This window comes from Triturus cristatus, chromosome 5_1, assembly GCF_964204655.1.
Source record: "Triturus cristatus chromosome 5_1, aTriCri1.1, whole genome shotgun sequence".
NCBI lineage: Eukaryota > Metazoa > Chordata > Amphibia > Caudata > Salamandridae > Triturus > Triturus cristatus.
In genome coordinates this window covers 396,832,229-396,858,077 of record NC_140587.1, presented here as the reverse complement: position 1 = coordinate 396,858,077, position 25,849 = coordinate 396,832,229, and the positions used below count along the sequence as shown (strand labels likewise).

Genomic DNA, 25,849 nt, shown 5'->3' with positions numbered 1-25,849 from the left:
CCCATGACGAGACTATCTCGTCATGAGCCCCGCCCGCTAATGAAACGCCCGGCACAGGGCGTGGAAAGGGCGGGGCACACAAGGGGTTAAGGTTCCCCGCTGGTGCCTGTGGAAACAATATTTTTTTCAATATTTATCTTCATGTATTACAATGACGACTAAGCAAGACACAACAGATCACAATGCAAATAACTAAAAGCACTGTACCCGAATGCAGCGTTAGGCTTTTTTGTTATGTTATGTTATGTAATATATATATATATATATTACCAAGTGGCAGTTGCCACTGGGGGAGTTATAGTTAGGATCGTGTTTAAACGTACAAAACCACTGAAATTCACCAGTTATGTATACCTCATGCCCTAAAGTAACTACAACCTTAACTTTAACTACCGCCCTTGCCATGCACTGCTAACTACCCCACATACCTAAGCAGGACTTCCGTGGGGACACGTTTTTGTTCTGAATGCCCCATACATGCGTCTTCACAGAAGAATTGGACTACTTTACTTTTATAGGATCTCATGAGTAGCGTAATTTCACTGTGATAGCTGTTTTTCTTTGGACAACTGGAAGGGAACAGTACTCTGGGGACTATTATTAAGAACGTCTGTATGTTAAACTTTAAAATCCCTTGCTGCATTTTGCAATCCATTTGCATCCTTTCAGGACCTCATTCCTCCCCTTGTGTATTATTACCCTAGTAACACGTAATAAGAAAACTTCTATTCAGAGTTACTTTCGTTAGATGCCTGCCTACTTTTTATATTTCTGAGGTTGGTTTAGCTTGCATTATTCGATCTATAAAGAATGAACATGTTGATGAATAGTGCATTACAGGTGCATTCGTTTTTTTAGTTGTGGGTTAACCGGCCTGCATTATGCACGGCCATCATTTTCTAAGAAAACAAATATTACTTTCTCTTTTGTGCAAAGTTAAGTTGTGGTTTGGTCCCTTTTTATTCTGTTCACACTTTAATTCAGAGCTTAATTTGCTGTAATTTGAGTGAGTTATAATCTAAAACAGAGCTTTTCAATGCTTTTTAAAAGTGATTGTCCTTCTTAGGTACAATAGTTATTCAGAAAGAAATAGCAATTTTCAGTGTGGCTGATCAAAATGCAGAAAGAGCCCAGCCCGTTCTTTTATAAGCAGTTTGCCTCAATGATTCGTATTTAATATGCTGCTTTTCATTGCCAAAGAGGCAGGGTATGATTAGAGCCTGGGCTTTCAAAGTCAAAGATCTCATTTAAGCCCTGACATTTGTTTCTCCTGAATCCCCCTAGTCTGATGTTAATGCATTGACTTCTGGAGCGCTACAGCAGACTGAACAACACATCTATCATACGTTTCAAAGGCCTTCTTTGCTTTCTTAACAGGGCCAATGCAGAAGAACATAATTTGGTAATTGTAACTTTCAAACCTATGTAAATAAAAAGTTGTTTTGCCAATGTTTTTTTATCCTTTAGCTTTTACAATTATTCAGTTGTTGGCTTCTAATAAAAATTGTAATGCATGTTGACAGTTGCCAGGTTCATGAAAAAGCAGCACGTCTTCTATTCATGAGACACAAGGAGCTTATCTCCATCCCTGGATTCGCTTTACTGTATCCGGTGGCAACCCTAACAATGTACAACTGTTGCACATTCCCCAGAAAGGTGAAACAATTTCGTTTTCCTGCATTGAAAAAATAATCTCTGTGAGAAGAGCTGCAATATTGTGTAGTAGATCAACCTCAACGTTCAGAGTCAAGCAATGGGAGTAGCCACAAAAATAAATTACCCCACCTTGACTTTGAAACTCTGAACCGAATGGCAGTGAGTGAAGTCGGGCACACGTCAGGTGATTTCCTGGGGAAATGCCAAAACCATTGTGGCCCACGATGCCTTTTACGATTTAAATGTCTATCCGTTCAGCCAAACATCTGTTCACCTCTCTAATCTACCTTCCTTCTCTCCATCCATACTTCCTTCACTTCCCCTATCCATCTTTCAAAATATCCTTCCGTTCTCCAGTCATCTTTGATTCTCTCCATCCATCCATCTTTTGCCCACGACATACATTCTTCCCTCCATCATTCTATCCTTGCTTCTCTACATTGATTGCTCGATCTATCAATCCATCCATCCTTCTTACCACTGATCGAGGCAGGCATCCATCCGTTTATTCATTCACCCATCTCTTGATCCAACTATCCATTCATCCACCCCTCCTTCTCTCAGTTCACCCATCCTTGTCTCCATGTATCCAGCCTCTTTCCACCCTTTTTACAGTCTTTCCACTCATGTTCCCTATTTGCATGTGTTCCTTCACCCCACAGCTCCATCATACTATTGTCTTTCAGAGATATTTATGGCTTCTTTGACTTTGATTGAAGATACTGCTCTTAGACAACATTTTAAAGATGTTATGTTACATATGCTAGCCAGTGGCATCTCCCTCCCTCGCTCTAATTGCTACAGTGCGGGCTTTCCTGACAACTCTGTAACGTGCAGACACTAGCTAGTGATTGAGTGCTCTACAATATTTCTCCAACATAAGAGAATAAAATACTAAAAAGAAAGGTAACTAATAAAGCATTGTCTTCTAGTTATGTATGTGTGGTATTTGCTTTTGTGGAATTATGTTAGGTCACAGAGCCTTAAAATGATCACCAACCCACTATGTTCCACAAAAGAAAGTGATGTTTGAAAACGAGAGACAGGTGAAGTAGCTTGTATGCGGTGGCTGGGATAATTCCTGGAAGTCTTACCTACAATAAAGAAACATAAAGAAAACGTCGGAGACTCAAGGAGATTTATTCAAAGGAAGAAATTATCGTTTCTACACTGGCTACGAGATAAAAGGACTACCATTTTGACTAGGAGTTCGACATCATCTGCCCTAGGAATCATCCTAACACAGTGAGCACCTTGTGTAGATACCAGTACCTAGAACGTGTTCCATATTAAGTGTTGCGACGATATCAGGCACCGGTTGTCGCTTCGTGATTGACATGGAACTGTAAAATCTAAAAATTAAACTTGGGTTGTTATTTGCCAAGCAACCGTCCATCGCAGCGCGAGGCCTTGCATCAGGATTTTAACTTGCTTAGCTAGGCGCATGTCCCCCATGCATATCAGCTCACGCATCTTCACCTCGTGTCTGCTACATTGACTTCCATCGGCTGTAGAAACTAACGTAAGATGCGCCGCACCTCACAACAAGAAATGTTGTGGCCCGCACTGGGTTACACACGGGAAGGAGCACCTGAGTTGAGGTTGGAGATGACTCCCAATCTCAAGAGTTTTGATCCTAAACCCAAGTCTACACTTATAACTGATGCTAATGTGAATGGTCTAGGAGCTGTGTTGGTGCAAGTTGAGGGTACAGGTGAAAGTATTATAATGTTTGCGTCACGCTGTCTTAAAGGAGCAGTGACACTGTACTCTGTCATTGAGAGGGAGGCTTTGGCCATTTACTCGGCTGTAAGGAAAATGAAGATTTTTCTCTGGGGAGGGAGTTTATGGTCAAGACTGTTCATAAACCTTTGAGGGAAATTTTCCACAAGAAAGGTATTGATGCGGTCTTGAGTATAATTACTAAATGGATTGTAGCACTTCAAGAGTACAGGTTCGAAGTGATGTATTTACGGGGAGCTAGAAATGTGGTGGCTGATTCATTGTCCAGATTGGCTGCGGACAAAGGTGATGATACAGTGAAAGTAAGCATGGAAGGAGACTTGTATGTGTGTGAAACTGAAGGCTTCGTGTTTTCAGAGGAACAGTGCAAGTCAGCATCTGAGAAAGATGAGGTTCTGCAAGAAATTTTCAGACAATTTAAATCTGGTTGGGGTAAGAAGAATGATTTGAATGAACAATGTAAAAAGTATTGGGAAATGAGAGAAGAGTTATCTGAGAATTAAGGTTTGATGTTTAGAGGGAGAAGATTAGTTTCACTGGAGGCAATACTGGCGGATCTCCTGGTGATGGAGCATTAAGGACATCCGGGATGACCAAAACTAAGGAGCATTTAAGGATGGTGTAATGGTGGCCTGGAATGGAAGTGCAGGTTCACAGATATGTGAGGGATTGTGTACAATGTATGGTGTGTGATAAAGGTCTCAAGGCAAGGGTTCAACCAATGACAGTGAGAAAATTGCCCAAAGGTCTTGGGAAGAAGTAGCCCTGGATATCTTGGGACATATACACTCCAAAGGGGGAGATACATATGTTTTGGTACTGCTTGATGTGTATTCAAGGTGGCCGGAGGTGAGGTGCACCAATGGGCTTGAGACAAAGCATGTAATAGCTTTTTTGAAAGAGCTCATCGCACAGGAAGGCGCACCTGGGTCAATACTAACGGACCATGGTGTTCCGTTGATCTCTAAAGAAATGGAATGTTCTTAAAGAAAAATAGAATTCAACACAAGAAGATTGTGCTGTATCATCCTGAGGCCAATGGAATGGTGGAATGATTTTATCGTGTTCTAAAGGAAACCATACAATTGACTAATGACTGTGATGTGAGTTGGAAAGACTAGATGCACAAAGAAGTGGAAATGTATCGTTTATCTCCTCACTCAGTTACAAGATAAATGCCTTTTGAGGTATTTAGAGGGAGAAGGCAGATAAGTGTGGTGTCTCTGACTTAGGTAAACGCCGAATGTCTGGGGAGTAAGGAGGGTGAGGGAAGTTGGAGAGAAAAGGAAGTGGAAGCCTTAGAGAGAAGGACAGAGTGGTTCAGAGACAAAAAGAAAGTGAAAGTCACCAAAGTAAAGATTGGTGATTGGGTGAGGGTCAGGAACCAGAGAATAGTCAAGGGGAGAGATTCTTCAGTCCCATTATGGTGGTGAAATTGTTTAGAAGTGCAATGAAAACAGCAGACTCGAAGATTTGGAATCTGAGTTGTTGTGGTGAAAGGTGTTGGAGAGTGTGAGGAAATCAAAATGAGGAAGGGTGGTGGTGAGGAGTGTGGCTTGAGAAGAGAGAGTCAGAGAGTGCTTAAGACACCAAAATATTTAGAAATGTATAGTACAATGTAATAAGTTGTAATTTTTTGTACTATATTATGCCTATTTGTTCTGAATTTATTTTCTGCATTGTATTTGTGTATGTTTGTTAGAGGGAGGTGTGTGGTATTTGCTTTAGTGAAATTGTGTTAGGTCACAGAACCTTATGTGATCACCAGCCCACTATGTTCCACAAACGAATGTGATGTTTGAAAACGAGAGACAGGTGGAGCTTCTTGTACGTGGTGGCTGGGATGATTCCTGGAAGTCTTACCTACAATGAAGAAACATAAAGAAAACCTCAGAGATTCAAGGAGATGTATTCAAAGGAAGAAACAATTGTTTCTACAAGATACATTTTCAAATGTAGAGAGTCATTTATGGCCTTCATCTTGAGTAGTAGTTCTTGAAAAATCAGTTTCAGAAAATGAATGTTAATGATGTGGTTACTTTACCTTCAGAACTTTTGTGAACATGTTTTGTTTTTCTCATACTGTCTCCCCTCTTGCTTGGAGTAATACAACAATAAAGTGTTAGCTCGCGAGACCTGCTTAGAAGCACCTGAGCTGGAGGGGTTCTAAAGTGTCGCTGTTACTGAGGACGGCAAAGAGGAAGTGCCTTTAATAGCATCTGTTTTCAGATGGATACTTCTTACTACATATTACTCAGCATACTCCCCAGGTACCAGACTGGATCCAGAAACTTTCTCCATCAAATCTCTTGCACTGCGCTAGGTGGCTCTGTGCCATCCCATAAGTAGTGGAGTGGAGCTGCATATAGGGGTTACCCCTGCACGCTGATGTGGGCACCTTTATCTCTACACCATTCAATGTGGATCTGAAGCTCCGCTCCAAAATTCATATGCCTTCCAACGATGCCTAAAACAGAAATCTTGTGTGCTAGGTAACAATGTCACCTTCTAGCAATGTGAAGTTCTCTGCTGACTTATCCGGTTTGTGCTTTCCGGGATGTGGGTATCATGCACGGGAGTGGGATGGGGGGTAGGGGATTGAGAATCCTTTCGTGGAATGTAAATGGACTGGGGGACAGGATCAAGCGTGGGGTGGTGTTGCAGTTTTTTAAACGGACTTCGCCCGACATTGTTTTCCTGCAGGAGACACATTTGATTGGGAACTCCTTCCATGCCCTAAATAGGAGGGGCTATCGCCTTGCCGCTCACTCTGGTTTCACTTCTGGCTCTAGGGGAGTGGGCATTTTGGTTAGGGCCTCTCTCCCATTGGAGGTGGACGAGGTGCTTCACGATGATAGGGGGCGCTATGTGGCACTGGTGGGGAGATGGGAGGGTAGGACTGTTTCGCTCGTTGCTGTGTATGTGCCTCCGGGGTTACAGACGGCTACATTTGCTGATCTGGGGCGTTTGGTCCTGGGACTCCCTGGGGGGGTTCTGGTGTTGGGGGGTGACTTTAATGCTGTTGTCTCCGGGTTGGAGGACCGTCACCCCCCCAGGGATCTCCCTAGGGCTCAGGCCTGGTTGGGTGGCTTTTTGGACACCTTGGGACTTGTAGATTGCTGGAGATTGATGCACCCGGGACAGGCGCAATATACCTTTCACTCGGGGGCCCATGGGAGTCTCTCGAGACTTGATTATATGCTTATGCCGGCGATCCAAGCTGGTATGATTGGGGAGGTGCGTCATTTAGCCCGTGGTATTTCTGACCATTCCCCTATATGGTTGCAACTGAAGGTTGTCCCTGTGGCAGAGGGGAGAGTAGCACCCGTTAGCCCTTGGTATATACGTAACCCTAAGATCCGCGTGGAACTGGTCAAGTCCACTGATCACTACTTCAATGATAATGTGGGGTCTGTGTCGTCGGCCGTCTCCCTATGGGAGGTTTATAAAGTGGTGATCAGGGGGCAGGCCTTGTCCCTTATCTCCCATGCTAAGAGGTGCAAGAGAGCAGAGGTGGTTCGCCTGGACACTGAAATAGCTGAAATGGAGGAGGACTTGGAACGGGGAGTTACTGATGAGAAATTGCACGTTTACAGCCTCAAACAATCAGATTATAGACCGCTAGTCACGGAAGCCGCTAAAGGGATGAGTAGAGAGCAGCAAGGACGACTGTATGATGTGGGGGATAAGGCCGTAAAGTTGATTGCTTGGTTGGATAAGAAGGAGAGAGCGAGCAGGGTGGTGCCCGTTGTGGAGAGAATGGATGGAGTGCGTGTGACTGACCCGGTGGAGATCGTTGACTGCTTCGCGGATTATTTCCGCGGGGTATACTCTCCGGTTTCTGTGCGTTCGGAGGAGGATTCTCATCTGTTGCTTAGAGATATTGCATTGCCAACCCTATCGGAGGCTGATGTAGTATTGATGGAGGCGAAGTTGTCGTCAGATGAGATCGCTCTGGCCACTCGCTCGATCGCATCGGGTAAGGCTGTGGGTCCTAATGGTCTTCCCATCGAACTATATAAGTTGTGTCCCGATAAGATAGCGCCGTATCTTCGGGACATGTTTTTCGCGGCACGTGCGGCGGGCTTCCTCCCCCCTGACCAACGCCTCGCCAACATAGTTGTGATACACAAAGAGGGGAAGCCGCGAGATCGCTGCGCCTCCTATCGGCCCATTTCGCTGTTGAACGCAGAACCCAAAATTCTGGCTAAGGTATTGGCTAATCGACTGGTTCGGGTCGTGGGCGACTTGATTCATCAGGATCAGTCCGGTTTCATACCCCATCGGAATACCGCTCTGAATTTGAGGCGGCTGCACGGCGTGCTTGCTAGAGCGGAGTTTATATGTGAGCCGGCCTTCTTGGCATCTTTAGATGCCACTATGGCGTTTGACACTTTGGAGTGGCCGTATATTTGGGCCGTGTTGGCGAAATTTGGGTTCGGCCCTGAGTTTATTGGTTGGGTAAAATTATTATATGCTGACCCACTGGCTCAGGTGGTGGTGAATGGTAGGGTGTCGGTTCCCTTCGCACTGGGGAGAGGTACGCGTCAGGGATGTCCGTTGTCACCCCTTCTCTTTGCACTTTCTTTGGAGCCTCTCGCCGCCTGGTTGCGTTGGGAGCCGTCGCTGCGAGGCATTAGATGGACGCCGGAGTTTGAAGACCGTGTCTCCCTTTACGCGGATGACATCCTTCTGTATCTCACCTCTCCCCGACAGTCGCTAATTGTATTGGTGGACGTACTGAATTCCTTTGGTCGCAACTCTGGCCTGGTCATCAACTGGGCCAAGTCATGTGTTTACGTCCTCTCGGGCGAGGCCCCCCTCCTGCCACGGGATTGCCCCATCCAGATTGCTACACTGGGGTTCAAATATTTGGGAATCTTTATCTCTCTGGATCCCGCGGTCCGCTATGAGCGAAACCTTCTCCCTCCCCTCCAGCGATTAAAGGCCGACGTCGCGAGGTGGCGACGACTTCCGCTCTCGCCGCTCGGACGGGCGGCATTGTTTAAAATGATGTCGCTACCTCGCTTCTTGTATGCTTTGCAAAATACTCTAGATGTCGTGCCAGCCCGTTATTTCCGGGAGGTGGAGGGTCTTCAGCGCCAACTGTTTTGGGACGGGCGGCCGCGGATTGCTCTCGCCAAGTTGACGCTCCCTTGGTACGATGGGGGGGTCGCCCTCCCCGATATTAAACGATGCTATTGGGCGTCTCAGTTGGCGGCGGTGAACCACGGGATATACGGTCCTGCCTTGAATCCGGCCTTCGAGATGGATACATTTCTGCTCCCGGGTGGGGATTATAATAGGGCGCTGTACTCGGTGACCCCGGACACGCGGTTGACAGGACCCACGCAGGTTGCGGTACGTGTGTGGCACGCGGCGAATGCTGCAATGGGGTGGAGGGATCGCTTGACTCGGGCGACGCCGTTGTATGCCTCCGGGCGGCTGGGCTGTTTGTGGAGATCGAAAGGCTTTGAGAAATGGGATATGATTGGTATATGTAAGGTGGGTGATCTTTGGGCGAAGGGGTCTTTCAAAACGTTTGAAATGCTTAAAACTGAATATAAATTAAACGATAGAGAGTACTTCCGGTATGCGCAAGTTTACCATGCGCTGTGTTCGGTTTTTCCGGACGTTGCTGCTATCCCCGAGTATTCCCCACTGGAGGATAGAGTGTTGGATGGCTACGTGCCCGACAGCACTATTTCTCTGATTTATAAGAAACTCATTAATGATCGCGCGGACTTGCTGCTCCGTCTGCGGGAGGCATGGACGGGCGATGGCTTGGAACTGGACGATGAGGACTGGGTTTCGGCGGTGGCCTCCCCAAAAGAGGTGGCGATCCCGGCCCGCTTACGATTCGTACAGCTGAAGATCCTTCATAGAGTGTATGTCACGGGGCCCGGTCTGCTGCGTATGGGTTACTCGATGGATGGACTGTGTAAGCGTGGATGTGGCCTGCCAGGTACCTTTCTTCATATCTTATGGGAGTGTTCGGAGGTTGTGCGATTCTGGAATGGTATCCACACCGTAATGGAGGAGGTCACGCACGTCGCTCTGTTGCCAGAGGCTAGGAGGTGTTTGTTGAATGTCTGGGAACCGAATGATTATAATGCGGCACAGACGCAGTGGGTGACTCTGGGGTACATGGTGGCTAAGCGTAACATTGCACAGCTATGGGGCTCCCCGAGGCCGCCCACGATCGAGGTATGGAAGGAGAATATGGACTGGTGTATGTTCAGGGAAAAGACGGTGTATGCGGCGAGAGGCAAGCCAGGGAAATGGACTACGGTATGGGGTCCATGGAATTTATATCGTGGACGTATCTGCACCCCGCCTCTGCCATCAGAGGTCGATATTGCTTTGTCCCCCTAGCCACGCATTCTGCGGGATGGTGTGAGGTGTGTTCCATGCTTTGTCTTCCCGTTGCCCCCCATTACCGCTTCCAGACAAGAACTGCTTTGGACACTGTACGTTGCTCCCCGTCCTGGGAAGGGCACGCTGCTATTTCGGACTCTCATTGCCTTGAGTGTGTTTTATATTTAATAGAAAATGAAACTGTTTTTTCCGATTGCTCCTGGCCTATGGCCACAGCCTGTTACATGTGCTCACGAACTGCCGGGAGCTTTGCCTCTGGTTCATTTGAATGTGTGGCGTTGCACTCGCGGGCCCTCGGGCTCTATAGCGGCCGGCCCTGGTGGTTGTAGGCCCTTGTCTGTATTTTATCGTGTACCTACGGTTTCTAATAAAAAAAATAAAAAATAAAAAACTATGTCACCTTCTAAAACTACAGGTTTCAAACCATGCCATGACTGTAGGAAACTGATGTTGGTCATTGATCGGCATGAGGTGTCGTTCTGGTGTTTAGGCTTGGGCATGACTCAAAGCTCTGAGATAACTGTACCCTCATGCACCAGAAGAGGACCCAGGATCAAAAAGAGAAGTTGCATGTTGCTGAACTTAGAAAGACGTTACAGGAGTTGCTTAATTTCTGCTCTGGATCATGGGCACAGACTCGGTTCCACTCCCAGGGCTTTTCCCATGAGAAGTCCACTTTGCAGTCAAAGTCCAAAAAAACGAACAAAAAAGCAAAGCAGGACTCAACTCCATCTTGCAAGTCCATATCCTGGAGAAGGTGCAAGGGTATCACAATTCCAGTCAGTCTCCCACGGGGTCCCTGGAAACAGAGCGAATTCCCCAACTATTCCTAGTGCATCCTGAGTTCCCCCAGCTATCAGTGATGCATTAGCAGATAGAGGCCAGGCTTCAGATTTTTGGCACACTTCCAGCACCCTCTGTGTGCCTTCAGTCACCAGAGAACCACATGGGCCTACATTTGTGTTCCCAACAGTAGGTCCGTCCCCATGCCATCTGACCCCTTAGGACCGGTTTCAGGTTCCATACTAACTTTGGTACATACATTTGCTCTGGCTCTGGGACCAGCTCTGGCCCATTCCTTGTTGACCTCTGTACTGACACTACCGGTAGCAGAAGAGGAACCAATGCTGATTCCGATGTCTGACCCTGAAAAAATCTTAGTCTGATGTCTGCTAATATCATGTTACAAAATTAAGTACAATAACCTGCAACCTACCCTCATACAGCTTGACACTGTACCAGTACCTCTACCAGGGGGAACACACCAGCTGAGGTTACATTGTGTTTTTGGCTCAGACTCTGAACAGGATTTGCCACCAGAGGGAGATGATGATTGTGGGTGATGGAATATTGATCTCCCCCTCATTATCAGATGACAATTTGTACGTGGCTTTACAAGAGTCCAGTAGGCTTGGAACCTCTCTTGATACTGGGTTGGACTCGCCATTAGCAGTAGTGGTCCAGTGGGCAGCTGCAGTCCTGGAACTTCAGCTTCCTTCAGTCAAGACCAGGACTTGTGTCATTATGGAGATGTTGCTGCCTGGACCACCCATGTCTGAGCCCTTCTCTTAAATGAGACCCTCACTGATACCTTGATGGGCACTTGATCAACGCCCTGTTCTTTCCCACTGGTAACTGGGCAGGTGGCCAGGAATCAGAGACTGGCACATGACAACCCTGATTTTCTCACTAAGCATACTACCCCAAATTTCCAGGTGGTTTAGGCTTTAACCAGCAAGATGAACCATAATTAATTTCCCACTACTCCTCTGGATAGGGAGTCCAAGAGAAATGATGTGTGTGGAAAACTAATGTTCTCTTTGGCTAGCCTGGCAGTTAGATCAGTCAATGCAGTATGTTTGTTGGATCACTATACACATGCTGTCTAGGACATGGCCAGCAAGATCTTGCCGGTGGTCCCCACAGACCTCTGGGTCAAAAATTCATGGTGGTCATGAAGTGGCAGAATATGTAATTTTTGCCTGCCTTGGTACTACTAATTGCCTGGGAAGGGCAGTTGGCACCAGTATTGTGCTCTGTCACTACATGTGCATGCATTCCACAGGATTTTCTGGAGATGTGCAAACCTCGCTCGTGGATATGCCCTTTGATGCCTCCGTTCTTTTTGGTGAAAAAAACGGATTCTGCTGTGGAGTGCTTTAAGGACAGTAGAGCTACGCCATAATCCCTGTGTACTTTGACCCCTGCAAGCAGTTCCCACATAAGCTCTGAAAATTCAGAAGCTACTCTCTCGTGGCTGGCATATAGATAGCGAAAGTCGCCACTGCAACAGCCACCTCAGTCCTTTCAAGGTGATGGAGGGCAGCAGTCTTCTGAAACCTCTTCCCCTGCTGCAACAGCCACTAAGCTGCTTTAGTTTGCCCTTAGTAGTGCATACCAAACATGTAGGAGCAGGACTGAGTATTTCCTTCCAGAATGGCAATCCACCACATCCGACAGAGTTGTCATACAAATCGTTCAGCATGGCTATGCCCTAGCCTTTCTTTTTTTCTCCGCCAAATGTTTCCCCAACATCTGACTATCTTTCAGAGGAACGCCTCTCTATTATGTCACATGATGTGGGATTGCAGATCTCCAAAGCTGCTATTGAGAGGGTTTCAGCCACTTGTCTGGCTCTGAAGTCTTACCTGCCCTCCATCAAGATGAGGCTGGTGCAGGTTCTCACGGATAACACCACTGTCATGTGGTTCTGCAACAAGCAGGGCGGAGTGAGTGTCAGGAGGCTCTGCTCCTCTGTTGTTGGCTGGAATGTAAACCATTTTCCTGATCCCGAACCTCCTGGGAGGGTCCCTGAGTGCCAGACCAGAGGAAATGAGCAGGCAGTGTCTGGTGGATCACAAGTGGCATCTACATCCCAGGGTTGCGGAGGGCTTCTTCCAGTGGTTGAGAGAATCCTGGTCAGACCTTTTTACCACTTTGAAGAATACAGTGTTGAACATTTTGCACACTGGAGTTTCTAGAAGAACATTTGTTAAGAGATGGTTTTAGGTTAAAATGGAACACTGGACTCCTGTACACCTTTCCCGTGCCTCCCTCTCCTGCCCACATTTCTGAAATATATCAGGAACGACTAGGCCCAAGTCATCTTAGTGGCTCCGAGTTTGACCAGGAGAGTATGCTATCCGGACCCTCTGGGCATGAGTCTCTGCTCTGTGATCAGGCTGGCACTACGCAACAACTTCCTGTCTCAGCATCAAGGCCGGGTTCTCCACCCAAATCTGTGCAATCTACACTTATATGGGTGGAGATTGGGCCTTGATGGATTGAGATAAATTTGGAATGCACTGGCCAACAAGCAGCCTCTGGTAGGTCTGAGAGCCCATTACACCAGGGCTAGAGCTGCTACCTCTGGGTTGAAATGTGGAGTACCTTTCTTTGACATCTGCCATGCTGCAACATGAGTGTCAGTGCACATGTTCATGAAGCACTAATGCCTGGACAGCCAGGTCCAGCAGGAAGGGCATTTCTCCTACATGGCCATGCAGGACTTTTTGGTCTGAATCCACTCCACAGACCCGCCACCGGCTTGGTGGGGAGGGGGGTACTGCTTTGGCATCTATTCTAAGGTGAGAAATCTGAAGCTAGAAGTATCCATCATAAGAATAAATTACTTACTTTTGGTAACACTGTTTCTGGTGGATACTCTAACTTCAGATTACCCACCTCATTCTGGCTCCCTGCTCTTTGGAGTGACCTCTTTTTAACATCTAAAAATATGCCAAGTTAGAAATCAGTACACTGGTGTCAGCAATTGTTCATGCTCTGCGTCTGATGGCACGGAAAGGGAAAAGACAATAAACTGATGCACAGGGGTGGTGCTTCTATGCAGCTCCTCTCCATTGCTTACAGGGTGGTATGTAGTCACCTCAATGCTGCATGGTGCCACAAAGCAATGAACAGGAGCACTACTTTGGAGAAAGTTTTTCTGGATCCGGTCTGGTGCCTTGGGAGTATTCTAAGGTGAGGAATCTGTGGTTGGATAGAGTATTCACTAGAAAGAGCATTGCCAAAGGTAAGTAACTTAATCATAGCTTGTATGCTCTAGTAGTGGAAACAGTTGATAGTACTTCTAACATTCTGACAAGAAGAAGCACACACACAAAATATTCTGTAGGTGACATACTGTTGAGAATGTGTTTGGGTTCTACTAGCCTCCTTCTCTGGGGAGATATGAGTCATTTAAGCTTTGCATGTAGTGCCATTATGCATGCTTGGAACCTGTCCATACTGTTGGATCTATTAATGTCCTGAGACCTGCATACTAAAGGATGCAGCCATATCTGGACAGAACATCTGAAGGAGAAAAGCAGACATGCAACCTATTTTGAGGGCAATTCATTGGGAATTTGTTAAACAACTGGCCAAGGGGCCTGCTACGAGTATGGAGTTCGGTAAAATATATAAACTGAATTGATTTCATATTTCTTTGTGTAGTGGATTAATTTTCTTTCTCTTTCTCATTAATCAATATGTGTTGATTTAAATATGGGATGTGATATTGTATATTTGTTCATTTTTATCCTTTTCCAATAGGACCAATTGTTGTTTGAGATTATTGAGGTGCTGTATTTGACAGCAGAAACTCAAACCCATTATCAATATACCCTAAGCCATGGCCCCAAGATTACACTCAAAGGGAAACATATGGACTTTTAAAATCATATTACTAATTGCGGTTTTTTATTTTACGGAGTTTTATATAGCGCGAACTTGACCCGGAATCAGATATCAGAGCGCTTTACATAGCACCAGTTGCGTTACATGAGGACACATTCATTTTTGTTAGGCATGGGGAGATTAAGTGATTTGCCCATAATCACAGAATGTTCAGCGTCCTTGCCGAGACTCGAACCCGGTACCCCAGATTCAAGGTCTACTGCCCTAGCCGTTAGGCCAACTCCTCTCCTCAATTGAATGATTTGAATAGGATAACCTAATCCTCTATCATAGCCCTATCCGCAGTATATTGGATGCAGATCTGTGCCCATTTCCAGCTCAGGCAATCCTTAGTGCTGTTGTTTCAAGGCCAGTAGTAAAGGGGACGCACAATATGTTTTCTGCTCGTTTGTGCACCTTTAAACAGTGAATCATTACTTATAGATGATCATTCGGTCTAATGTATGCCCTTCATTCAGAATTAGTCTCAGTAGTCACAATTCACTCTACAGCTGAACACAATTTATCTACAACTGTGTATGGACTTAATGGGTTCTTATGTACCATGATATATACATACTGTTTTATAAAATCTTATTAGTATCCCCACTTTCAATTCTCTAGTGTCAAGAGTACAAAACATGCTTTCATTTCACCTTTTCAAACAATTGTTCATTTAAACTTATCACGTCCGTATGTGTCTTTTCATGATATTAAATCAGTCCTTGGATGTACTGGTGAATGGTGAACTCTAACAACTGTTATGACTCCCCTCCGGGAACAGACAGTAACCATTTTTCTGCCCTGGCACTTGCCTTACAGAAAGCTCATCACATGGAAATGCCTGTATAGGAGTGTGGTTATAATCCTGTTTCAATCTGTGAATGGCAATTGCTTTCCCGATTGATCTTAGCTTTGCTATAAGAAGCTCTATTAGAATGCACAACTTTGAAACTAGGCCCACCATTTGACGCTGTTGCAAACCAAGGCTAGAGGCTCTATTGTTACCAGTCATTTGAAAGTGGTAAAGCGTCAGTTCATTTAAAACACTTCTAATTGCATCACTTCAAAATTGTTGCATGTTTAATTGAAATAGATTAAAGTTAGCGTACTGTGATAAGCAACAATTCAAAATGTTGTATTGTGAAGAGATAGACTAATTAAAATGTAATAATCATTAACATGTAATAATTTAAATAATTGTTTTATTGTTGACACAAAACAAATTTTATCACGGAGGTTAATCCTCTACCCCAAAACCTCAGCCCTAAAACTCAAACCCTTACCCCTATGTCCTTGACCCTATTACCATCAATTCTTTATCCATACCCTTGTAACTTAACCCTTATATCCTAACTTTATACCAGCAACCCTATACCATTAACCCTTATTCTACATACCCTTGACCTTATACCCCAAACCCTTAATCCCATACCCCAAATTCTTAACCTTCTCAAACGTTAACCCTTAAACTAACACTCTTAGCCTTTAACCCCAACCCTGCACTTGTAACCTATGCCTCTACATTCAACCCTGTACCAGAGACCCTTAACCCCCATGCAACATAAACTTACAAGTATATTCCAAACCATTAACCCTATACCCCAAATTCTTAACTTTTTTAATTCTTAAACTTTAACCCTATACCTAATAGTCTAATCCTCTTACCTTTAACCCCAACCCTGCTACCTTAACCTACACCCACTACCTTTAACCTCAAACTGCTGACCGTTAACCTCCTTACATGTAACACTCATACACCTATACTCTTAACCCTTTACCCTAAACACTATCCCTTTAACCCTGTACCATAAGACCATGCTCTTAACCCTATCACCTTAACTCCAACACTTAACCTTTAACCTTTCACCCTATACTCCAGCCCTTAGCTCTTAACCTTATACTTGTGTCCCTTAGCCCATACCCCCATACTATATACCCCAAACATTTAACTCTTATCCTTTAAGCCTATATCCCTAACCTCATACCCTTAACCACTATGCTGTATACCCTATATCTTGACCCCTTTTACCATTTACCCATTTCACACTGTACCTAATTCATGTCCTTCATTCAATGTATTTTGTGAAAAAACACTTTGGAAATTGTTCCTTTTTCGAAGTGTTTATTTTTAGAACTATTTATAAGGAAGTGTAAGTTGTAGAAGTGTAGATTTGAGGCATTTACCTCTGCACAACAGTAAACACATCTCATTTTCCAGACAGAGGAATATGACATTGGACACTTGCAATAAATATATCTGATCTATCAATTTTTCAGACGCTAGTGTAAAAGATAGTCCGTCGCTTAGGCACTAACCTGTCATGACACCAGCATGTCAAACAGGTATGGCCTTATATTCTGTTCTTTGTGTCTCAAGCAAGAGTACATTATTTTGAGGAGACGGACAGCTTCCAGCTGTCAGATGATGAACTGCCACCTGACGGATCCAATGCCAAGCCCTGTAACATACTATGTGAGCCCAGTGTTAGAGATGTGTTCCAGCTGCATCTCAATATAATGAGAGAGTCAAGTCACAAAGTTAAATTAATTTGCTACCTGCCTTTATTTGTGGTCATGGATACATATCACATAACTCCTCAATTAAAGGTGACACTGAGTACCACCAATCTTAATGGGGAGGGATTACTGGGATAGGATGTACTGATTTTTCCTCCCTGATGGTAATGGGTGAGAGGAGCTTGAGTGTCACTGGTCTTCCCCCCATCCCTGGTGTAAACAGGGCGTATAAAGAGCCACTTATCTACATTTGTACCCTCAGTGTTTCCTTGATTGGATTGTCAGGGCCACTTGTCTTTCACTTCCCCATGAGACGAGGAAGGCTTGAGGGTTATTTGTGTTAAACCTCTTGGTTTGGTGAACATGGATAATGACTTTGTGCTTGACCTCTCTTTGGTTTGCCGGAGAGGAACATTGCTCCTCTTCTTCCTCTGTTGTAAGCAATAGTGGAGTGAATTTAGAGTATCTTAGTAAAGGATAAAGGTCTGGAGTTACTCGTTTGTCACACAATGCAGTGCAACAGCCAAATTTGCTGCACTATGTTATACAAAGGGGAATTCACAGTGCAAACCCATTTTGATTCTTTCAACCTTATGCTGCTACATAACAGGCTGCCTTGCATAACACACTAACTCACATGATAGCACACTTGCTAGTGTGCGATGTCTAGCATAGGATTTGTAATGGAAGTATACTCTTTCGATACAAATCCCTATACCTAGACAATTTCAGAAGGATCCAATACTGTGGATGTCTGCTGTTCATTCCAGTAAACAATGTGTTTTGAGAAATTAACACATTTGCCCTTGTTTTACACCTGTTTCCAATAGGCATTCATTTTTAAAGCAAACCCCTGTATGGGTATTTTAGTAGATTGGGCTTTGCATCAACACCTACGGGTATCTGTGCTAATCTGTCCCAGTTACTCCCCCTTGACACACAGCTACGCAGAGAAGTGCAAATGGGTTTGGCACTCAGTAAAGGGCCCTGTTCCAGTCCAATAACACGTTGTGCTGGATAGTAAATACCATGCAAATATTTGTTGCATTTTTGCAACAGCACAAATGATTAGACTTGTAAACTTGAGATAGACTTGAGCATGTTAAGGAAAAAATATGGGATCTTGCTTATACTTGATTTTATAGTAATAGCCCTAGATTTTCATATCTGTCTTATTAAATATTTTCTGCCATGTCAAATTGGGAGGAGCCACATCAGACAGTGCTTAGTTTCTAAAAAGCATAAAATAGGCACAGCGTTCCAAATATTTACGTAGAAGCCTGCCATTGACGCTGCCCAATGCCAAGATTGCCAGATTCAAAGGCTGACTTGTTTTGCTTTCACCTGACTGCTTTTTCTTCCACCATCCTACACTTCCTGTCTCATTACTTCACTCTAGCAGGTTTTCGTTTTTCATTTGTGCTTTCTTCTATTGTCACTGTTTTCCTAAGTTTTTCTTGCTCCATTTTCTGCTGTTTTCTCTCTTGTCCTGAGGTCACAATCTGCTGATAAAAAATAAATGCTGGTTCCCCAAATGAGTTTATGTATCCTTCACTGGCATCATCAGCAAAAATTAAGCTCTGTTGTCAGTGTAGGAACACATGGCAGATATATGGTATATCAATACGACAGAGGAATTCCTGACAGTGTATATGAGCACTGGAAGTATCACCCTATACCCCCAGATTGGAACAACATTGTTGGTACCAACATTGCAGATCTTTGTGGCCTGGTTAGGCGTTTTCCTATTAGAATAAGGATGACCTATCTAACTTTATGTGAAGCACCCCCATTATTGCATTGACAATTTTTACAGTGACAGCCTCACAAACATGGGGGTGAATTGGCCACCTTTAATTGGATGGCCGCAATGCCACCATTTCTGGCCGGACTTTGCGAGAGACCTGATGGTGTAGGTGGGATAGGCTCTGACAGCAGTTTGTTTGCCGCCAGACCTTGGGGCAGGATTCAAAGAGACTAGTAAACTCAACATTTGGTGTAATTCCCATTCTTTCTTCCTCTAATTTGAAGCCTTAAGCTTTTGGTTGGTTTTATAAGGACACCACCCTGTCACGGAACATGAAACTTCAATATTATCATTACCATCGTTTAGGCAACTATACATTTTGGGCAAGGCACTGTGGCCCAAATGTACGAAGCCATTTAGCAGTTGTTAACGGGCAGAATAGCTTTTTCGGCCCATTAGGAAATACTAAATGGCCTTTTCAGATGTACAAAGGGCCAAAACCTGGTGCAATTTACGATTTCTACAGTGTAGAAATCGCAAATTGCCGACCGCGAACTAGTAATCGCAAATAGGGATTACCTATTTGCGATTCCTAAAGCACATGTACAAAGCATTTCCTAAATTCTAATTGGGCATTTAGGAAATGCAATTGCCATCGACTTCAAGTGGATGGTAACCATGTTCAAAATAAAAAATGCATTAAAAATGCATTTTACTATTGTGGCATGAAGCACACATATGCCCTGTAGGGCATGTATGCAGTTACATGTGGACTAGGAAATTCGGGGTGTCTCCAGGGTTGCCGTAAGCCCAGAGGCACACTTGGCTTTGTATTTCTTAAAGGAAAGCCAACCTTTTCATATTTTGCCCATAGGCAGTAAGGCAATGACATTTTCTATTTGCGATTCCCTAATAGCGTTTCCTAATCTGTAGGAATCGCTATTAGGGAATCACAAATTTTGTACATACATTTTGCATTTCTTAAATAGCGATTCCTATGGAGTCGCTATTTAAGAAATTCAAATTGGAGCTGTTAGAAAAGGTAGACGGACCGGGAGGGTCGGCCGGGGTCAGGGGGAGAGGTCTCCGGGGAGAGCCGTCTCCAGCGATCGTACAGACAAGTAACTTCCCCCCCACAGACAGATATCACACACGGAGAAGGTTCAGTGTTCTTTATAGGTACTTAGTTATGATACGGTAGAATGGTACAAGGAGGTCTGGACGCAGGGGTCCCCTCGATTAGAGTCTCGCAAGGTAGGGAAGGGGGTAGCGGGACAGTCTATTTACCAATCAGGTAGCTCGGATGAGATGATGCTGAGCTCACAATCCTCGAGCTTGGTGGGTAGGTGGTACGGTCCGCGGCAGCGCCAGCAGGTCCCGGTAAGGATGGTTGATACAACGGGCCGCGGCAGCGCCAGCAGGTCCCCGGAAGATGTACGGTCCGCGGCAGCGCCAGCAGGTCCCGGTGAGGATGGTCGTTACAACGGGCCGCGGCAGCGCCAGCAGGTCCCAGGAAGATGACGGTCCGCGGCAGCGCCAGCAGGTTCCGGTGAGGTTGGTCGTTACAACGGGCCGCGGCAGCGCCAGCAGGTCCCGGTGAGGATGGTCGTTACAACGGGCCGCGGCGGCGCCAGCAGGTCCCAGGAAGATGAAGGTTGCAGAAGGCCGCGGCAGCGCCAGCAGGCAGGACGATGGTTCACAAGAGCGGCTACGGCAGCGCCAGTAGACCGTCAGGGTTGAGTTCACTCGGTGTCTCTCGACTCCAGGATACAACTGCCTTCCTGCTCCGGAGCTGCCTCAGTTATAGGGCTGGTGCCCTTTGATGTCCGGACCCTCGCACTTGGAGGTCGGGGGGTCCGGGATGAAGGTGTCCAGACACCCAGCAGGGGGGGGAGCCAGCGCCTGGGGGAGCTGGAGGCGATCGGTACCTGGCGGGGGAAGAGCTCTTGACACTTCGTTCTCCCATTGACCTGCCAAGTGGTCCGCTCACCTCCTGGGTGGATGGTGGTGCCGGGATGTCGGGGCCGGCCAGGCCCGGGGTTAGGGTCGAGGTGAGGCCACGCGGCCGCGTGGTGCAGGGCCCAAGATGGCGGCTTGACCCGGCCGGGGAAGCCGGTGGGGCTGGACCCCGTGATGAGTAGGGGTCCGAGGGCAGAGGGTCCGTCGGGAGACGGAGTACATGGGCTTGTCACGGGGGTATGCCTGGTGGGCCGGAGCTCGGGCCCTGTCGTGCGGGGAGGGAGCAAGCCCTCTGTGTGGCCTGTCCAACATGCGTCCCCCCCAGCTGAAGGCGGGGAGAGTCACCCATCTCCTTGGGGACTCTCTTCGTCGAGGCGGAAAAAGCGGGACAGGCCATCCGCGTTGGCGTGGTCTTGGCCTGGCCGGTGCTCCACAGTGAAGTCCATCCCCTGCAGGGAAATGGACCAGCGCAAGAGTTTTGGGTTCTCCCCCCGCATCTGCATCAGCCATTGCAGGGGTCGATGGTCGGTTTGTACCCGGAAGTGGGTACCGAAGAGATAGGGTCGGAGCTTTTTGAGGGCCCACACTACTGCAAATGCCTCCCTCTCGATTGTGCTCCAACGCTGTTCTCGGGCCAGGAGACGTCGACTGATGAAGGCCACCGGCTGGTCATGACCTTCGGGGTTCAGCTGAGAGAGGACGGCCCCGATGCCGTGGTCGGAGGCGTCGGTCTGCACCACAAATTCCCGACTGTAATCGGGGGCCTGGAGCACCGGGGCGGTGCACAGGGCGGCCTTCAGCTCCTCGAAGGCCGCTTGACAATCAGCAGTCCAGTGGACCCGCTTCGGTTGATTCTTGGATGTGAGTCCCGTGAGGGGCCCCACGAGGCTGCCGTAGTCCTTCACGAACCGCCGGTAGTAGCCGGTGAGCCCCAAGAAGGCTCGGACCTCGGTCTGGGTGACGGGGGGCTGCCAGGACTGGATGGCAGCAATCTTAAGTTGTAATGGGGCCACCAGCCCGCTTCCCACTTGGTGCCCAAGGTAGGTCACAGACCCTTGGCCAATTTGGCACTTGCCGGCCTTAATGGTGAGGCCGGCCCGCTGGAGGGCTTGGAGGACCTCTTGGAGGTGACGGAGGTGGTCGGACCAGTGGCGGCTGTATACAGCGATATCGTCCAGGTAGGCAGCGCTGAATTCTTCGAGCCCTGCCAAGACCTGGTTCACAAGACGTTGGAATGTGGCGGGGGCATTCTTCATGCCAAAGGGCATGACCTTAAATTGATAGTGGCCATCGGGGGTGGAGAAGGCTGACCGTTCCTGAGCCCTGGGTGTGAGGCCGATCTGCCAGTAGCCCGCCGTTAGGTCGAAGATACTAAGGTAGCGGGCGGCCCCCAGCCGGTCGATCAGCTCGTCTGCTCGGGGGATGGGATGAGCGTCGGTCCGGGTGACAGCGTTCAAGCCCCGGTAGTCGACGCAGAATCTCAGTTCAGGGGCGGTGCCGGGGGCAGCGGCCTTGGGAACTAATACAACCGGACTGGCCCAGGGACTGTCCGAGGGCTCGATGACCCCGATCGTGAGCATCTTGGCCACTTCCTCCTGTATGCAGGCCCGTACCCGATCTGGTACGCGGTAGGCCCGGTGCCGGACAGGGGGACTGTCCCCGGTGTCTACGTCGTGCAAACACCAAGGGGTGACCCCGGGGGTGAGGGAGAACAGGGCAGCGAACTGCAGCAGGAGGTCCCGGCAGTCCTGGCGTTGCTCCGAAGTGAGGGCGTCAGAAAGCCGGACCCCATCCACGGAGCCGTCCTTCTCCTGAGTCTTTAAGAGATCCGGGAGGGGCTCGGAGTCTTCTTCTGTACCACTGTCTGTCGCCATCAGGAGGCTTAGTTCGGAGCGCACAAAGTGTGGTTTGAGCCGGTTGGTGTGGAGGACCCGCAGGGGGTTCCGGGTGGACCCCATGTCGATGAGGTAAGTGACGGGGCTTTTACGCTCGACCACTTTGAAGGGCCCCGTCCACTTGTCTTGCAGGGCACATGGCTCGGTGGGGGACATCACCCATACTTGCTGCCCAGGCTCGAATTCAACGGAGGAGGCATTGTGATCATACCACCTCTTCATGTCCTCCTGACTGGCCTCGAGGTTCGCCTTGGCCATCTCCCTGAAGCGCCGGGTCTGGTTTCGTAGGGCCAGGATGTATTTGAAGACGTCGGGAGGGGTCGTTAAGGGGGCCATCTCCCAACCTTCCTTGACTAGGCTGAGGGGCCCTCGCACAGGGTGCCCGTACAAGAGTTCGAAAGGGCTAAAGCCGAGGGACTTCTGGGGGACTTCTCGGTAGGCGAAGAGGAGGCACGGGAGCAGCACATCCCACTGGCGACGGAGAGGCTCTTCCAATCCCCCAATCATCCCCTTGAGAGTGCGGTTAAAACGCTCCACTAGTCCGTTCCCTTGGGGGTGATAGGGGGTCGTGAATCTGTAGGTGACCCCGCATTGTTGCCAGAGGGACTTCATGTATCTAGATATGAAATTCGTACCTCGGTCGCCGACGACCTCTCGGGGGAAGCCCACCCTGGAGAAGATCCCCATCAGGGCCCGGCCAACCACCGGAGCTGTCACTGTCCGTAGGGGCACCGCCTCGGGGCAGCGGGTGGCATGGTCCACCAGTACCAAGATGAACCTGTGTCCTTGTGCCGTGCGGGGGTCCAGAGGCCCCACAACGTCTATCCCCACCCTCTCGAACGGGGTGGTGACCACAGGGAAGGGTTGCAGAGGGGCCCTCAGCTTCCGACCACTCTTCCCGCTGGCTTGGCACGTGGGGCAAGATCGGCAGTGGTTCAGGACGTCATTCCTCATTTTTGGCCAGAAAAAGTGGGTCACCAGGCGACTGTATGTTTTGTCCTGGCCCAGGTGTCCAGCCAGGGGGACATCGTGGGCCAGGTTGAGCAGAAAGTCTCGGAAGCGGAGCGGTACCACCAGAACTCGACCGGCCCCCAGCTCGGCGATTCTTTGCTCGCTGTAGAGCAGGTCGTTGTCCCAGTAGACCCAGTGGGTTCCGGTGGTGTCCCCTGCGTTTTGGGTATCGGCTTGTTGGCGGAGTCCCTCGAGGGAGGGACAGGTCTTTTGTTCCTGGCGGAACTGTTCTTGGGTGGGCCCCCCCTCTTGACGCCACTGAGCCAGATCCGGAAGGTCCTGGTGTTGCGCGTCTGCTTCGATAGTCGGGTCCGGGAGGTCGGACTCGCCGTTGTCCTCGACGGGGGCAACCGGGGGCGGAGGTGCTGGCCATTCGGTTTCTTCTGATCGGGGGGTGGCACGGGCGGCCATGGATCGGGTGGTTATGCAGGCCCAGTCCGGGAGGCCCAGCATCCCCAGGAGCTCTCTTTTCTCGACGGTGGCCCACGGGGAACTCTCGAGGTCATTCCCCAGGAGGCAGTCCACGGGGGCATCGTCCCGGACCGTCACCTTCAGTAGGCCGGAGACCCCTCCCCATTCAAACGGGACGCAGGCCATCTTACACATACTCTCAGAGTTATCTGCCGAGCGGACGGGGCAAAGAATGTTCGGCAGGATCTGCTCGGGCTTCACCAGATGACAGCGGACGGCCGTCACGCTGGCGCCGGTGTCACGCAAGGCCTCGGCTCTCTGTCCATTAATGGTCACCCACTGACCGTATTTTCTGGTGTTGGCGGGTAGGGGAGCCCGCGGAACCATGTCTCTTCCCCCTAGGCATGCCAGGACCATGGCGGCCGGTTCCCACCCTTGCTGGGCCGGCTCGTACTCTTCGGGTCCCTCCGATGATTGCTCCTCCCCTAGGGCAGCGGCCGCTACCTGGCGGGGCTTGGGTGTTTGATTTAGCGGGCAGTTCGGGTCATTGGCGTAGTGGCCTAGTCGCTGGCACCGGTGGCACGTGACGTTGGCTCGGTACCCAGGCCGCAACGGGGGGTTGCCCCGGCCGGCCGGAGGCGGGGTGCTGGCCACGGGTGTTGCTGGTAAGGCGTCTCTCCCTCGCCCCTGGCCCCCTCCTCCTCCCCGAGGACGGTGCTGGCCTTGGTTGCCTCTGTTCTGGTCGTGGGGCCCTCTCCGGCCCACTCGGGTGCTTTCCCACCGGTCAGCTTCGGCGGCGAGCTGCCGGGGGTCGGTCAGCTTACTGTCGAGTAGGTGCTGCCTGAGCTCGACGAAACAGTTGTTTGACAGGTGCTCCCATACCATAAGGTTGAAGAGTTGTTCGTAAGTGGTGACCTGACTTCCCTTGATCCAACCTTCGAATGCCCGGCTGAAATAGTTCACGTATTCTACCCAAGTTGTACCTGGGATCCTGGTGCAATCTCTGAACCTCTGGCGGTACATCTCGGGCGTGAGGCCGTAGCGGGTGAGGAGGGCAGCCTTCATGTGGTCGTAGGACGACATTTGGTGATCGGGGAGCTGCAGCAGGGCATCGCGACCCTCGTTGATAAATCTCCCCCAAAGTCCGGCTCCCCAATCACTCCGGTCGATTCGGTGGGAGGTCATTGCGATCTCATAGGCTTTAAACCATTGTTGTATGTCGTCTTCTCGGACATATTCGCGGACAACATCCTTGGGGATGTGAACTTTTTTCTCACTTGGCCCCGGGGTGTGTGGTCGCTCAGGCACCCCCAGTTCCTTATTCTGTTTGCGCAGTTCTATTTCCGCTAGTCGGCGCTCGTGCTCGAGCGTTATTTTTTTCTCTTCCAGCTCTCTCTGTCTCTGCTTTTCTTCTCGTTCCTCTCGAAGCCGCATATGCTCGAGGTTGAGTTTCTGTTCAGCTAACTTGAGTTCCCCATCCATCTTGAGTCGTGCCATCTCCAACTCGTGTAATCTGACTCTGTCTCTTTCTCGGATCTCCTCTTGCGGGAGGCCCGTTCCCCGCTCCTCGGGAGCCGTGGCGTTCCCCTCTGGTGTGATGCTGGTTTGGTCTGGTGTGACGCTGCTTTGGTCGGAGGGTCCTGTGACCCCCGTTTCTGTCCATGACTCCAGAGCGCGCTTTAGATCATCCTTGGTACTCAGGCCGGTGGTAGCAATGCCAAGTTCTATGCAAAATTGTCTCAGTTCGCGGTGGTTGTATTCTTCTAATTTCTCCATTTGGAATTTCTCGGTGGAGCTGCTATCTTTGGTCGACATCGTGTTTTTGTCGTGGGGTGAGCTCCTCTCTGTACGA

The 25,849-nt window shown here is 48.6% G+C and overlaps 1 protein-coding gene across 3 annotated transcripts in view; it reads left to right on the top strand.

Moving 5' to 3' along the window:
- Positions 1–25,849, top strand: part of RIMS2 (regulating synaptic membrane exocytosis 2) — a 1,922,267-nt gene that overhangs the window by 1,835,380 nt on the left and 61,038 nt on the right. The window lies entirely within an intron of this gene.